The following is a 16352-nucleotide window of genomic DNA, read 5'->3' as shown; positions in this document are numbered from 1 at the left end:
ACATTCTCTAACAAAGTTTGCCCAAGTCAAGAAACATTCTTAGGACAAGGTCACTTCCCATTAAGATTATGGCAATGGAAAGCATTACATGTTTAAGGTTCAAAAAGTCCCTCCCATCGACTTCCAATACTCGTATTGGAAACAAGTAAAAATATCCAAAATCCATATAAAAGTGAAATTTTATGTTTTGGTTTGATGTAAGATTCCATTACGAATGAGCCATTTTTGCAACACCAATGTATCATGACATGCGAAAAATGTGGAGACTCATGCTTAACGCATTATAAAATATATGTTGCACATGACTACAAAACCATGTCCTTCGTCAAATGAGGAAATTGCACATTTCAATACATGTTAGAGCCCATCATGTTGTTTGTCATCTAAACCATTGCTTCCATGTGACTTATCTCACACTCAATAATATGTGAGGCAGGGTGTTGGGGCAGAAGTGATGAGAGTAATAATCGACTATGCACAATTTGCCCTAAATAAGGTCGGGATTATGAGTATCACACTTTGATACAATGCTTTGACTTTGATTACATTCGATCATACATTCCACACATATTCAACTAAACCCAATCCTTTGCACGAATTTCTCTTAAAGTCACAAGCTGCACTATTAGAATCTAACCAATTAAAGCAAAACATAAAGAATTATAGACCAAAGAAAGGAAAGGGGGGTGCCAAGCTGTTGTGATTATGATCGTAGACAGACAAGAAAGATAGAATGAAAATTATACAAGACGGAGAACAAGCAAAACTCAGTACACAAGATTTACATGGAAAACCCTAGAGCAGTTAAAAAACCACGTTGTAACATATTTTCACTATGAACAGAGGTATAGGAAGGAAAAACATATTACAAATATCTGCAAATCAGAGAATACCCACTAGGGTTTTGGCTAGTTCCACTAAACTACGCCTCTCGCACGCGCACTCTCGAGTCTCTTCCTACTCTCTGCTACACTCTCTTCTGCTCACTCCTACAGAAGCTCTATATACATCATTACCAATAAGTTTGCCCAGGCTAGCTATTCCTATTTATAGGAGGGATATGGTATTATTATTATATATATTATAATAATAATTAATCGGTTGGACTTGTCGCCCTTGACTTCGATCATTTGGTCGGCCTTGTCTGCGACCATCCAGTTGCCCCGACTAGTCGCCCTTGCCTTCGACCATCCAAACAATACAACCAACTCTCCGTAGCCTTTAATCAGTAGAGTACCAAGTCAACTTACTGATCGACCATCCTGAAGTCGGCTTGTCAATTTGACTGCTGACTTCTTCCTTGATTTCGACTGTCAACTTCTCCATAGGAGAGACAAATTCCTAACAAACTCCCCCTTCACTCCTATGGGCAAAGTCGGCTAGTCCTGTCTTCTGTCAACAGACTTTGAGTCTGTCCGTAGGTAGTGCTTTCGTAAGCATGTCAAATCCATTATCATTAGCATGGATCTTTCCAAGGGTAAACTCTCCCTCATCCACATTCTCTCGTAACCAGTAATACCTTCTCTGTATGTTCTTGGTTCAAGAGTGATACGCAACATTCTTGGCTAGATCTATGGCACTCTTGTTGGAGTCTGAGACCGTCAATGCGGAAACAAGAACAACATCTATGCTTAGAGATCACCAAGTTAGCATGGTAGAGCAAAGATCAAGGAGGTAGAGTGAGAGTAAGAGAGAGACAAAGAGACACACAATATGTAACTTTATTATTCAAACTTAGAGTTACAACAAATGGAGGTAACTGTCGAATACAAGTGTATAATGGACGTATTCACACTATCCCTTTGTATAGCTCAAGTTTGGGCCATTTGTGTAATTAGCATAAATGGTAGTTGCCCTAAGTTTGGCACTATATAAAGTGACCTAGTAACCTTTTTGTAAGGTTGGTTGTATTATTTGTTTCTATTGAATAGAAAGAGTCTTTTGTGCCTCCTCTCTCTCTCTCTCTCTCTATCTCTGTGCAAGATCTTGGAAACTGTTATACGCAGGTACTCAACCCCATTCGAATGCTACTTGATCTTCCGCATTGACGGCCTTGTCTTCAACATCTGGTATCAGAGCCTGCACAGTACTCGGTTCCTCAACCCGCTGTCGGCCGTCGTCTCAGCCTGCACAACATTCGGTTTCCTGCGTCATTCGAAGAAAAAGAGAAGAAAGTAGGCAAACACAAGCTTGAATCTCGCTGCGTTAGATCATCACTCGGAGTAAACCAGTCGGCTGTACTCTACTTCCTTGATCGTAACTGCTTGAGGTGGGCTTCCTGCACAACGACGACTTCAAGGACAACCCCAGTTCGTGTTTCATTCGATTGGACAATAATCGGAAGGACCAGTCGGTTCCATTGCTCTCACCGTTGCAGTCAACCGAAACCGAATCGGCTTGAAGTACTGTCGGATCGTTAAATCTAGGTTCAACTCGACTAAGACAGTTGTCGGTAGTCAATCCGAACCAAATCCCCGATTCTCCGTAATCGACATCACTTGTGTCCAACTTCGGCTAGAACGACACTGAGTGGGCCAAACCGCTGCACTTCACCAAAGTTCGTAGCCGACTTAGGGCAGAGTCATGACATCAACATCCGGCTCGTCAGAAATGAGTCTACGAAAGTTCGATGGATCGAACTTCAACTTCTGGAAGGAGCAAATGCAGGACTATCTCATAGTCAAGGGGCAAATCGATCCCATCGAAAATGAAGAACCTCCAGAAGGATACAAACCAATTGAGTGGCAGAAGCTGGACAGAATCGTCCGCGCCACGATTCGGACGCACCTATCGGAATCGGTATACTTTACGGTGCAATCGTGTACGACAGCATTCGAACTGTGGAAAACACTGTCGGACACCTACGAAAAGAAGGTCGCTGCAACGAAGATGTTTCTGATTCGGCGCCTCTACAACTTGCGGATGAAAGAATCAGATTCGGTTCAAGCACATCTCAATGAGTACGAAAGCATAAGCTCCCAAATCTCATCTCAGGGGACGGCAATCGAGGATGAACTCAGAGCAATGATACTCATGAGCAGCCTTCCCTCATCATGGGAAACTTTCGTCACAACCGTGTGCAACGCGTCAACCACGGCTGTTAAATACTCCAAAGTCACGAGCGCAATCCTGACCGAAGCAGCTCGGAGAAAGTCTTTCGCCAAAGACTCAACAGACGACGCTTATGTAGTACAAGGTTCGACAGAACGATCGAACATACGAGGAAGAGATTCCTCACGGCAGCCGAACAATCAGCGAAGACGGAGCCAGTCACGGGATAATCGAATCTGCAACTATTGCAAGAAACCCGGACACATCAAAGCCGACTGCCGCGCACTCAAGAACAAGAACGACAAGTCTCAGAAATCAGACAAGAAGAGTGGCCGGCATGAGGAGATCAATTACGTCAGCTTCTCAGCTGATGTGCTACCAAACGACCCGAATATACTATCAATCGAAAATCCAGTCGAATCAGAAGTTCTGCTCACGACTGAAGAATCGAGCACATGGCTCTTAGATTCGGGCGCGTCATTTCACGTGACTCCTCATCGATCCCAATTTCGGCAATATACGATCCGTCACTCCGACTCAGTTCGAGTCGGCAACTCGCAACACTGTGACATCATTGGAATCGGCACAGTAGAGCTCAACCTTGCAGGTGGCTCTACACTTGTACTTCACAATGTCCGACATGTACCCGAGCTCTCAAGGCCATTGATCTCAGTCAGACAACTAGACGAAGACGGCATTCGTGCCGGTTTTTCTTCGGGAGGGTGGACACTCCACAGGGGGAACCTCCTGCTTGCTAGAGGACCCAAGATACACTCACTGTATCCGTTACATGTTACGCTTAGAGAGGGTAACCTGTTTTTGGTGGATATTCCTGTGTCATCACTATGGCACAGAAGATTAGGACACCTCAGCAAGGCCGGCATTACGCACCTATCTAGAGCCGGATACATCCCTAAACTCTCCTTCTCGGACCATCAATTCTGCGAACATTGCCAGTATGGCAAACAAGCAGCCGCATCACACCCGACATCAGCACCAAGAGAAACGAGACCTCTCGATTTAGTCCACTCAGACGTCTGTGGCCCAATGCCGCATCAGTCTCTCGGCGGTGCCTCTTACTTCGTCAGTTTTATTGACGATTCGACTCGAAAGGTGTGGGCTTATCCAATTCGCACCAAAGATCGTGTCTTCTCGATCTTCTCCGATTGGCTCGCTATGGTAGAAAATCAAACTGACCGAAAACTGAAATGCTTTCGGACCGACAATGGGGGAGAGTTCAAATCAGAAGAATTCGTCAAATTCTGCCGACAACGCGGCATCCGACGTGAATTTACGGCACCACACAGTCCGGAGCAAAACGGGATTGCAGAACGCATGAATCGGACAATCCAAGAACGGATAGTTTCCATGCTCCAACACTCCAGACTGTCGGATGGCTTCTGGGCAGAGGCTCTACTCACGGCAGTACACATAATCAATATGTCGCCAAGCAGACCTCTAGGACTTCAAATTCCTCAGGAACTATGGATCGGCAGTAAGCCGAATTACGACAAGCTGAGGATCTTCGGATGCGAGGCGTACGCCCTTATTCCGAAAGATGATCGCCGAAAACTTGCACCTCGGTCCAGGAAATGCATTTTCCTTGGATATGGATCAGACGGCGAAATGGGATACCGACTCTGGGACCCCGAACGCAGACAAATCGTTCGAAGTTCGGACGTTGTGTTCAACGAGTCGGCTATGAATCCATCAGTCGAAACACCGATCGAAGTCCGAAGGGTAACATTTTCCGATGTGCCGACCCTTCAAGAAGGCCCCGCTCCTAACACACGGTCAGCTTCACGGGTAGCTGAACCTTACACTACCGACTCGGACAACTCTGACTCGGCACAGCAGAATAATTCGCTTTCGGACCATCCGACCTCGATACCCGATACGACCAGTCCAATTATACCTCGACGATCCGAGAGACTGTCGCAACCTCCGGAGACGTATTCTCCTGGAATTTTCTTCACTGACGCCGGCGAACCGACGTCTTACGAAGAAGCATCGACATCTGTTGATTCAGCCACCTGGCATCTGGCGATGGAGTCGGAAATGCACTCCATTCGGGCAAACAAGACTTGGGATCTGGTCGAATTACCTAAGAATCGACGTGCTCTTCCTTGCAAGTGGGTTTATCGACTAAAAGAGACGTCTGATTCGACCACCCCAAAGTACAAGGCCAGATTAGTTGCGAAGGGCTTCCGACAAGAATATGGCGTCGACTTCGACGAGATTTTTTCACCAGTGGTGAAAATGACAACCCTTCGTTTTCTACTCGGCGTAGTGGCAACCGACAACTTGGAGCTGATTCAGCTAGATGTCAAAACAGCCTTCCTCCATGGTGATCTTGAAGAGGAAATTTATATGGAGCAGCCAAAAGGCTTCGTGGCAACTGGCCAAGAACATCTAGTCTGCCGACTTAGGAAGAGTCTATACGGCCTCAAACAGGCACCGCGACAATGGTACAAGAAGTTCGACGACTTCATCCAATCGATCGGCTTCTCCAAAAGCGATGAGGACCATTGTCTTTTTACCAACACAGCTCAAGATGGATCACCCATCTTCCTCATCATTTACGTGGACGACATGCTAATTTCTGGACGCCACGCGGGCGAACTTGCCGATCTCATTCGGCAATTGCGGTTGAAGTTTGCCATGAAGGACCTCGGTCCGGCACGACACATACTTGGCATGAAGATTAGTCGGCATCGCGACAAACGACATCTTTTTTTGTCTCAGACCGACTATATCGGACGTGTCTTGGAACGCTTCAACATGCAATCAGCCAAATCTGCTTCAACCCCGCTCCCCATGAATCTTCGGCTCTCTCAGCGAGACTGCCCGACATCCGGTCCGGAGGGGGAAGATATGAAGTCGGTACCGTATGCACCGGCAGTCGGCTCCCTTATGTACCTGATGGTCGCGACACGGCCTGATATCTCTCATGCCGTAGGAGTCGTTAGCAGATTTATGCACAATCCTGGCCGATCGCATTGGAACGCAGTCAAGCATGTGTTCAAATATCTGGCTGGCACAAAAGACCACGGCATTCTTTTCGGTCCGAACTCGACCTCGGGCGTTGTCGGTTACACCGACTCGGACTTCGCCGGCAGTATAGACAGTCGGAAATCAACAACCGGATACTGCTTCAAATTCGGCAATGGAGCAATTTCATGGAAGTCGAAACTTCAGGAGTGCACAGCGACCTCAACGACCGAAGCAGAATATGTAGCTGCGTCCGACGCTGCAAAAGAAGCTTTGTGGCTTGGCCGGCTGGCGCACACGTTTCGACAAGTCGACCATGACTCGGCCCCAGTTGTCTATAGCGACAGTCAAGGTGCTGTTGCCTTGTCGAAAAATCCGGTTCACCACAACGCCTCCAAACATATCGACGTTCGATATCACTTCGTTCGGGACTGCGTCATTTCAGGGAAAATCGGTCTAGAGAAAATAGCCACAACCGACAATGTCGCAGATGGAATGACCAAGTGTCTTTCGGCAGACCGTTTTCGGTCCCTTCGGCATCAGATGGGCGTAACGACAAACCAGTCCGGTTAGAGCCGGACACAGCGCAGGATGGTTTCAGACAACCGACATCAGTTCCTTAATGATCGACTTCAACTCTTCCGACCCGACCAGTCCGGCCTTCTGCCTTCGGACCCTGCCGACTCGAACAAAACTGATATGTCCGAGAACCTAGGTTTATACCTGTAATCTTAGATAACCCATGTATACGCCCATTACGGGGGAGTGTCGAATACAAGTGTATAATGGACGTATTCACACTATCCCTTTGTATAGCTCAAGTTTGGGCCATTTGTGTAATTAGCATAAATGGTAGTTGCCCTAAGTTTGGCACTATATAAAGTGACCTAGTAACCTTTTTGTAAGGTTGGTTGTATTATTTGTTTCTATTGAATAGAAAGAGTCTTTTGTGCCTCCTCTCTCTCTCTCTCTCTATCTCTGTGCAAGATCTTGGAAACTGTTATACGCAGGTACTCAACCCCATTCGAATGCTACTTGATCTTCCGCATTGACGGCCTTGTCTTCAACAGTAACCCCCTTATGAGCTAGGTAACCTAGTTTGTCCAAGGGACAGTGTGAATATGACCATTAGAAACCCATATTTGACACTCCCCCGTAATGGGCGTATACATTATGGAGAAACCTATAATATAGAACAAGATGTATAGGTTATACAAACTTTAAGAGATTCTTAAGTAGATTGGCTTGTAGTCGAATCAATGACGACCGAAAGGAAACAAAGGCCGAATCAGTTGGTTTGAGTGCATAAACTGGTTCGGTTGTCAAGGTTGAGTGCTCGAAGCTATCTTTGTTGTACGAATCGATCGGACTGAATACTCCTTAAGCCCACATGGTGCCGAAGTGACTGAAATCGGTCAATTGCGAGACACTTCATCACTCCGTCTGATATGTTGTCAGTCGTGGAGATCTTCTTGAGGTCGAGCTTCCCTGAAGTTACACAGTCCCGAACAAAGTGATACCAAATGTCAATATGCTTAGAGGTGTTGTGATGAACCAGATTCTTCGGCAGAGCACCAATTCCCTGACTGTCATTGTAGACAACTGGGTTGAATTGGGGTTGGCTTGTAGAAACGTACATGCCAACCGACCGAACCATAGAGCCTCTTTTGCCGAGTCGAACGCGGCTACGTATTCAACTACACTCGTTGAAGTGACCGTGCAATCCTGAAGTTTCAACTTCCACGAAATTGCTCCATTGCTGAATTTGAAGCAGTATCAGGTTGTTGACTTTCGATTGTCCACACCACTGGCAAAGTTCGAGTCGGTGTAAATTGCTCCATTGCTGAATTTGAAGCAGTATCAGGTTGTTGACTTTCGATTGTCCACACCACTGGCAAAGTTCGAGTCGGTGTAATCGAGTATGCCTAAGTTCTTTTTCGGACTGAAGAGGATGCCAAGGTCTTGTGTGCCCACCAATTATCTGAATACATGCTTGACTGCATTCCAATGCGATCGACCTGGGCTGTGCATGAATCTATTGACGACTCCTATGGCGTGAGCAATATCAGGCCGTGTCGCGACCATTGCGTACATCAAGGAGCAAACTATTGATGCATTCGAACCGGATGTAGGGCAGTCTTGCTGAGAAAGCCGAAGATTAATGGGGAGCGGGGTTGAAGCAAATTTTGTCAGGAATAGTACCGAGACAGAGAAGAAATTAGTACTAAGAGAGGAATATTAGTACTAAGAGGAATTGAGGGTGTAGAACACTCGAGAGAAGGGGGGAGAGAGAGAGAGAGAGAGAGAGAGAATGATGATGACAACGATATATTATGTGAGAAGAATATACAAGGAAGGCTAGGAGGCTTAAGACTGGTGTTGAACAGATTTGGTTCGAAATAATGCATTGTGCCTCCTTTTATAGTGTTCTCAGGAATAATCCTGAAGCTTCTAGAATGTTCCAGAGAAATCTGGAATATACATTAATTTTCTATAGTAAAACTTAAATAAAAATAATATCTTATGTATTATAATAGATAGTGTAATGGTCAAGAGCTCGACCCATGTAACATAAGGTCATGGGTTTGAGTCTTGCCATATCATGACACTATCCCCCCTTTAAAACGACGAGTCTCACGAGTCGTTTTGTATTGAGGACCCGGTTTATCTGGATATTGACGATTGAAGTCTTCAAGAAGAGCACGAGCATTGGTCACATTCTCTATTGGTTCCCAAGTACGCTCACTGGGACTATATCCTAGCCAATCGACTAAATAGTAGAGCTTGTTGTGAACAATCTTGGAATAGAGGATGGTGGCAACCTCCTACTCAGGTCCATCCTCAAGTTCGATCGGGGGTGGAGGTTGTGGAATACGTCTTAAGATGGTGTTGTCTTGATAGGGTTTGAGGAGAGAACTATGAAACACCGGATGTATGCGACGTTACAGGGGTAGATTGAGACGAAAAGAGACACCATTAATCTTTCCGATAATACGGAAAGGACCTAATCGCCGATAATCCAACTTCTTGCATGGGCGAGAAGTCTTGATGTGTCGTAGTAGTCATACCTGATCTCCAATGTTAAAACTGGATGGAACCAATGACGATCCGCGTAAACCTTGTGTGTTTGTTGAGCTTGTTGTAGATGAGTAGATAAATCTGCTTGTATCTTGCGTAAATGCTCCAAACAATCCTTTGCGCAAGGATTTGTGGGTAACTCTGGGGTTTCAAATACACACCACTGGGGGTGACAACTCGTGTAAGCATAAAATGGCGTAACTTTAGTCGATGAGTGGATAGAGTTATTATAGGCAAATTCGGCGAAGTGGAGAATATCTGCCCAGTCATCTTGATGATAGCTTAGAAAGCACCAAAAGATACTGCTCCAACGTTTGATTTGTTCGTTCTGCTTGGCCGTCGATTTGCGGGTGGTAGATGGAGGAGAGGTTACAAGTGACATTGAGCATTTTAAACAGGTGCTTCCAGAATTTCGAGACAAACTGGGGTCCACGATCGTTGATGATATTATCAGGAAGGCCATGATGCTGACATACTTCACGCATGACAATTTCGGCGGTTTCTTTACTGGAGATTTCCTTAGTACATGGTAGGAAATGAGCCATCTTCGTATATCGATCTACTACTGTTAAAATCGCATTGAATCCCTTTGAGATTGGAAGATCTGTGATGAAATCTAGAGCAATGGATTGCCACGGCTTGCTTGGAATTGGTAATGGTTCTAATAAACCATATCGATGATGCCTTGCGATTTTTGCTCTGCAACATGTATCACAAGTCCGAACAAAATCTTCGACAAATTGTCGCATACAGGGCAACCAGAATGATCTTTGTACTAAATCTAATGTCTTAGTACTACCAAAATGCCTAGTTGTATATGTGTCATGACAGTTTTGGACAGTTCGAAGGCGGCAAGAACCATTAGGAACATACAACAGTTTCTTAAAGAATAGTAATCCATCATGATATTTGAATTGTCGATAGTCTGTACCTGGTTGTTGCGACTGTGAACAAGATGCTCGAGAGGGATCAATTTGTGCTAGAATTGCTTGGGCGAAAGCATCTGTCTTCAAGTCCTCACGTATGGTATCGATAACGTCGGAATCCAAGGGCATGCCGAAGACCTGTGTTGCTTGCAGTCGTGCCGGTCCCAAGATTACTTGTTTTTGGTTATCGAAAGCCGGCTCGCCAGGACGTGGTGCTAGATATGAACGCCGTGATAATGCATCTGCCTTCCCTTGGTGCTTCCTCGGATGATATGTAATTTTGAAGTCGAAACGCGTGAGGAATTGGGCCCACTGAGCTTGACGTCGATTTAACACACAAGCATTCTGAAAGTAGGCAAGGTTTTTGTGATCACTGAATACGGTGACTTGATGAGAGGATCCCTCTAGAAAATGCCTCCATTGCGTAAAAGAGTCCACTATTGCTAATAGCTCCTTATCATGGATTTCATAGTTGATTTCGGCGGCGTCAAACTTGCATGAGTGGAAAGCCACAAGATGTAGCTTTTCATCATTACCTTGTTGTGACAGAATGCTACCCAATGCGAAATCCGACGCGTTCGCTTCCATGATGAATGGTTTTTCCGGATCAACGTGAGCTAGAATTGGAGCCGATGTAAATGCCTTCTTAAGATTCTCAAAATCCATGTCTGCTTCTTCAGACCAAACGAACGATTGTCCCTTCTTAGTAAGTTGTGTGAGAGGCAGAACAAACTTTGAGTAATCCTGTATAAACTTGCGGTAGAAATTGGCAAAGCCTAAAAAGCATTGCACATCTAGCAACGAACGCGGAGTTTGCCACTCTACCACCGTTTTGACCTTAGTTGGATCCATGGAGATGCCTTCCGAGGAGATGACATAGCCTAGAAATTCCACCTGGTTGCACCCGAAACTACATTTTTCCAACTTTGCATAAAGACCATGTTCTCGAAATCGTTTTAGTACTAATAGTACATGAGAATCATGCTCTTCTTGGGTCTTGGAATAACCTAATAGATCATCCAAATAGATGATCAAACAAACATCTAAGAGATCTCGGAATATAACATTTGCCATGTGCTGGAAGACTGCTGACGCATTAATGAGGCCGAACGGCATGACCGTATACTCGAAGTGCCCATATCTGGTGCGAAACGCGGTCTTCCATTCATCTCCATGTCGTATCCGTACGAGGTTTTATGCTCCCCATAAGTCGATCTTCGTGAAGAACCTTGCACCATTGATCCGTTCTAAAAGACTTGAGATAAGGGGAAGTGCATACCTATTTCTGATGGTGACCTTATTCAAGCCACTGTAATCTACAACGAGATGAAGTGATCCATCCTTTTTCTTGACAAAGAAAATGGGTGCGCCGACTGGAGATTTCGAATGCCGAATGAAACCAGTTTCCAAATTCTCCTTGATATAGGCTCGAAGGACTTCTAACTCGGTTGGTGAAAAATTGTAGATCGGTCCCCATGGTGGCTCTTTTCCCATTGTAAATCGATGGGGCAATCATACGGTCGATGGTGAGGAAGCGTATTGGCTTGTACTTTATTGAACACATCGGCATAATGATGATACTTCTTTGGAAGTTCAATGGTGGACTCCTCTTTAGTGGTGTCGAAGGGTTTTACTGATATTGCGAAGAGAAACATTTCTTCCTTGCATCCTTTTTCCCGCAACTAATGTAGTGAAATGGTTGCAATCTTATGAGTAGATCCTCGGGCTTGTCGATACCGGATTTCTCTTGTTCTCCAATCTATGTCTGGGTTATGTAATTTGAACTATGGTAATCCTAACACAATGGGATGTTCTGGGATACTAATTATATTAAATGATACTACACACGCTGTCGTGAAGATTTTCGGCAACGGTGTGAAAATCGTGTGGAATCGAGAAGGTGTAATGTGCACACGAATGAAAGGGGTGATGGTTACACTCATACGTTAGTATGTTGTAAATATAAATGTAATGAGAACACCTAAAGCCTATTTGCATTTTCAAGCATACGAAGGGGTGCAAGTATTGAACCTTGCACCTCCAAGATAGAAGACAATTGACTTACCATTAGGCTAAGTTATTTCTTTAGACTATCATTATGTTTTTCACATATGAATGCTCATAATGAGAGCTTGGATGAGGTGTATGGTCATCATGCATTGCATGCATTTCATGCATTGTATGCATGTCTTACACCCTCACATGCACATATGCATGGGGGCATCTATATAAGTGGAAATCAATCGATGAATCAAACAAGCTATGTATCAAGCAATCAAGCTATGGATTAAATCAAGATATTTTAATAAGAAAACCTAGTTATCTTATTGGTGATGTGTCTTGGTTTTCTAAATTAAAGTCAAGGGTTCAAACGTAGAATTGGAATTTCAATCCGTCTATCTATTTATCTATCTTAAACACTTCCTCAATTTTCGTTTCTCTCTCTCACACACTCTCAACCACATTAGTGCGTTACTTCAACTGCCTACACGTCAATCCACCGTGCCGTTGAGTCGGGTTCGGGTGCGTCTTTGACAACAAAGGACGACTTAACAATAAACCTAAACGGCCAATTCCTTACAGGCACAACTCACCCGATTCATTCTCTTCGGTCAAAGACCTTGGTGGTCCCGTTCGACCAACCCGTAGACGCGGAAATCCCATAGTCAATCCTCCATAACCACTAGCGTATAGAGGCCCGGTGCTTGTCCGCACTTGTGACGCGCACATCCCGACACTTGGCATGTGTGTCATGCACCACACGACAATGCTAGATTATCTAGGAAAATATTAACGGGCTCTGACTCTTCTATGATATTTTCGGAAGCAATGGGACGACCATCAATGACTACTACAAAGGCTGGACACGGGAGTTTTTTGAGAGATCTGATGAGCTTGGGCAAAATTCCTATCCATGAAGCAAGAAGTAGCTCCGGAATCTAGAAGTGTTAAGACACGTACTAGAGGGGTACTTTTAGTACTAATTGTTACTTGGGCTATGAACACATTGCTAACTTGCTTAGAGGGAATGGAACCACTAATGGGTTGCACAGATCTAGGACTGTCCAACCAAACGGCTCCTATTTTGGCTAGACTTGTCGTTTAACTCTTCTTCTAACTAACTAAGGACATCAAATTTGTTCGCTAGATTTCGGCTATTAGTACTATTAGGACTATAAGATATTCCTACTGAAATAGACTCGGGTTTAGTACAATTAGAACTAGCAACTATTTGGCTTACCTGTCTTCTTGGCCTATAGGGATAATTTACTGCAATATGCCCTGGTCCACCACAATAAAGACATAGTCGATTTGCTCGACATCGCTGCTTTTCTTTTTCCGATAATGGTCCGCAACGACGTGTAGTGTCAATCTCCATCGGAGTCGGAGTATTCACTGGAGACGCATTATATGACTCCCTCGGAAAAGGTTTCGCTACCACTGAGGCGTAGGTGGGCTCTGATCTTGCCTTCGACATCTGGAATTGCCGTTCCAAATGTCGTTCGAAAAGGCGGTTGTCGCATCTCACCGCGCGACTGATTGATTCTGTTAATGACTTTGGTTCTTTGGGGAAGGTCAAGAGTAAATCCTTGACATTGTTGCGTAAACCATAACGAAATTGCTCCATCAATGCTTGATCATCCCAAGGGATATCGGCGGCGAGTAGGCGGAAATCTGCAGCCTATGCGGAGGCTAGAGAATCACCTTGGCGTAATCGTCGGATTTTGTTGATTGTTGTCCTTATGCTGTCAGTATCTCCAAAACAGGTTTTAAACTCCCTTATAAATTCTTCAAATTTTTTTAGTAATGGAGATTCCTTTTCTAACAACGGAGCGAACCATGCCAATGTTGAGCCACTAAGTAGAGTGCCTACTAGTCCCACTCATGATGCATCGGTGGGATATCGAGAAGGATGCATTTGAATCACTAAATGTACCTGATTCAGAAAACCTCTAAACTATGATTGGGTCCCATCAAATTTTGCAGGAAGACCGATCTTAGGTTCTTTGTGAATCCCTTGAGTGCTTGATCCTTGTTGTTGTAGTGATACAATAGTCGCTTCAAGTTGTTGTACATGTAATGTCAGCTCCCCGTGTTGTTGTTGTTTTTCCAGCGCTATTTGTTGAAGATCCCCCAGCAAATGGTGATTTTCTTGTTCTAGTGCTACAAATTTCTCTTTTAAGCACTGGAGCTTCGAGAAAACAAATTGGTATTCCTGAGTGCTAACAATTTCCATTTTGCTAGGGAGGATAAGAGGATTAGTATGAAGGGAAAAAAGGGGTAAGAAGATGAGGAAAACCGGAAAGAAGACCGGAAAAAAGGGGATATGTAAGAAGATAAAAGGAAGAGGAAAGGAGGGAAAATCGATTCAAACTGTCAGGAATAGTACCGAGACAGAGAATAAATTAGTACTAAGAGGAATAGAGGGTGTAGAACACTCGAGAGAAGGAATTAGAATTAGAATTAGAATTTTTATCGTCCATAAAGAGGCCAATTTTGACCTATGGGACTAGAGTATACATGTGTTCTTGATATATGTCTCCTTCCTAAGAAGGGGTATTCATATGTTGAAGCACAAAGTCTCTATGTGTTAATAAAGCATACACATATGAGCTCAACCTTCTAGGTGGTGTCTTAAGTATGGATCTTAAGTTATCACTCCCTCTTAGTATGTCAACATATCTTGAACGAATTGCACTATATGTCGAGCATGTGAAGAGCAAGTGACATTCATCCTCTACCATGCCTTCATTGCATACTTTACATGTCTTCAAATTTGTTACATTTTGATACCATGATGCAACTTCAATACCTAACTTGTGAGATCGAGTGCGAAGTAGTGTAAGGGCTCTACGAGCATTGCTACTCATATTGGTAATGAGATAAGGTTGGATACGATCAATAGACATTCTTGCTTTATATTGAGACCAACATTTAGGGTTGACATTTGCAATGTAGTATTCTAGCTTTGTCCTCTTAGCATCCTCCCACTTCATCCTTAATGATTCCACCAACCTTTCCTCAATCATTACATATTGCATAGCATTGCCTGAAAGCTCTAAAAGATCATCCACACCCCATCTTCTAAACCATTTCTTTATGTCAACTTTTATGATTCTTTTGTAGCTTACATCCAACATTCCAAGAAAGATGTGGTAATCGATGATTCGGCATATTCTTGACTTTTGTAATGTATTTATATACTCTTTGGAGTGCCAATAGTTCTATGGGTCGAACACCCGTTTCCAAGAGCATAACCTGGTAAGAGGTAGTGCATTTAACTCCTAATTGCCTCAAAAACATCTTTTGAATTTTCTCAATCTCGTTCCATGCATTAAGAGAGATGGTGCCACCCCATACTTCTACTCCATAAAGCAATACTTGAGTTACCATGGCATTGAACAACATTAATTTTACTTCCCATCCACAAGTATCACTTTGGTTGCATTGGTTCTCCAAAAGGTAATATGATTTCCAACTAGCTTGGAGTCTAGAATCAAAGCATGCACTCCATTTATTTGTGGCAGGTACATCAATACCAAGATATTTAAAGCTTTTAACAACTTGTATATGTTCACCTTTATATGTGAGCATAGGGTAATGATGAGGTTGGATGGTTTGCACTACCATCATTTTTGTTTTCTCCACATTCACTGCTAGTCCACTACTATGGCAAAATTCTTCTAATACCCCAAGTAAATGTTGCATACTATCAACATCATATGAGAAGAGTACCACATCATCTGCATATAGAAGCAATAAGATAACATGTTGCATCAAATTGGGGCCATTCCATCCTTCTTCTCTTGCAACCTTATTCACCACTTCTTCTAATTTATCAATACATAAGCCAAAGAGTGTGGGTGATAGTGGACATCCTTGCTTGACCCCCATGTTACTTAAAAAGCTCTTTGAGAATCCACTATCCATTTTTAGTTGGCATTTAACTTGTTCATATAGGCGTGCAACCACAACTAGGTACTCTAATGGCATGTCAATGTCTACCATTCTATTCCAAAGCTCACTTCGTGGTATGGTATCAAAAGCTTTCTTGAAATCAACAAAACAACAATAAAGTGTTTTTCCTTGTAGTCGACTCTCTTCCATGATTACTCTTAATGTGACCTAATGATCCACGGTGGAGTGTTTTGGTCTAAATTCGGCTTGCCCAAGTGCTCTTTTGCTTGTACTCTCAGCCCATGTGCTTATCTTTTGCTCCATAGTAGTACTATATAATTTAGCAATAGTTGAGCTCACCATTATTGTACGATAATTTGCTACTTGATTCTTATCTCCGCCTTTAAA

This window comes from Azolla caroliniana, unplaced genomic scaffold, assembly GCF_043228905.1.
Source record: "Azolla caroliniana isolate FFs.n. ecotype wild unplaced genomic scaffold, voAzoCaro1.0.p SCAF_8, whole genome shotgun sequence".
NCBI classification, from domain to species: Eukaryota; Viridiplantae; Streptophyta; class Polypodiopsida; order Salviniales; family Salviniaceae; genus Azolla; species Azolla caroliniana.
This window is presented reverse-complemented; position numbering follows the sequence as displayed.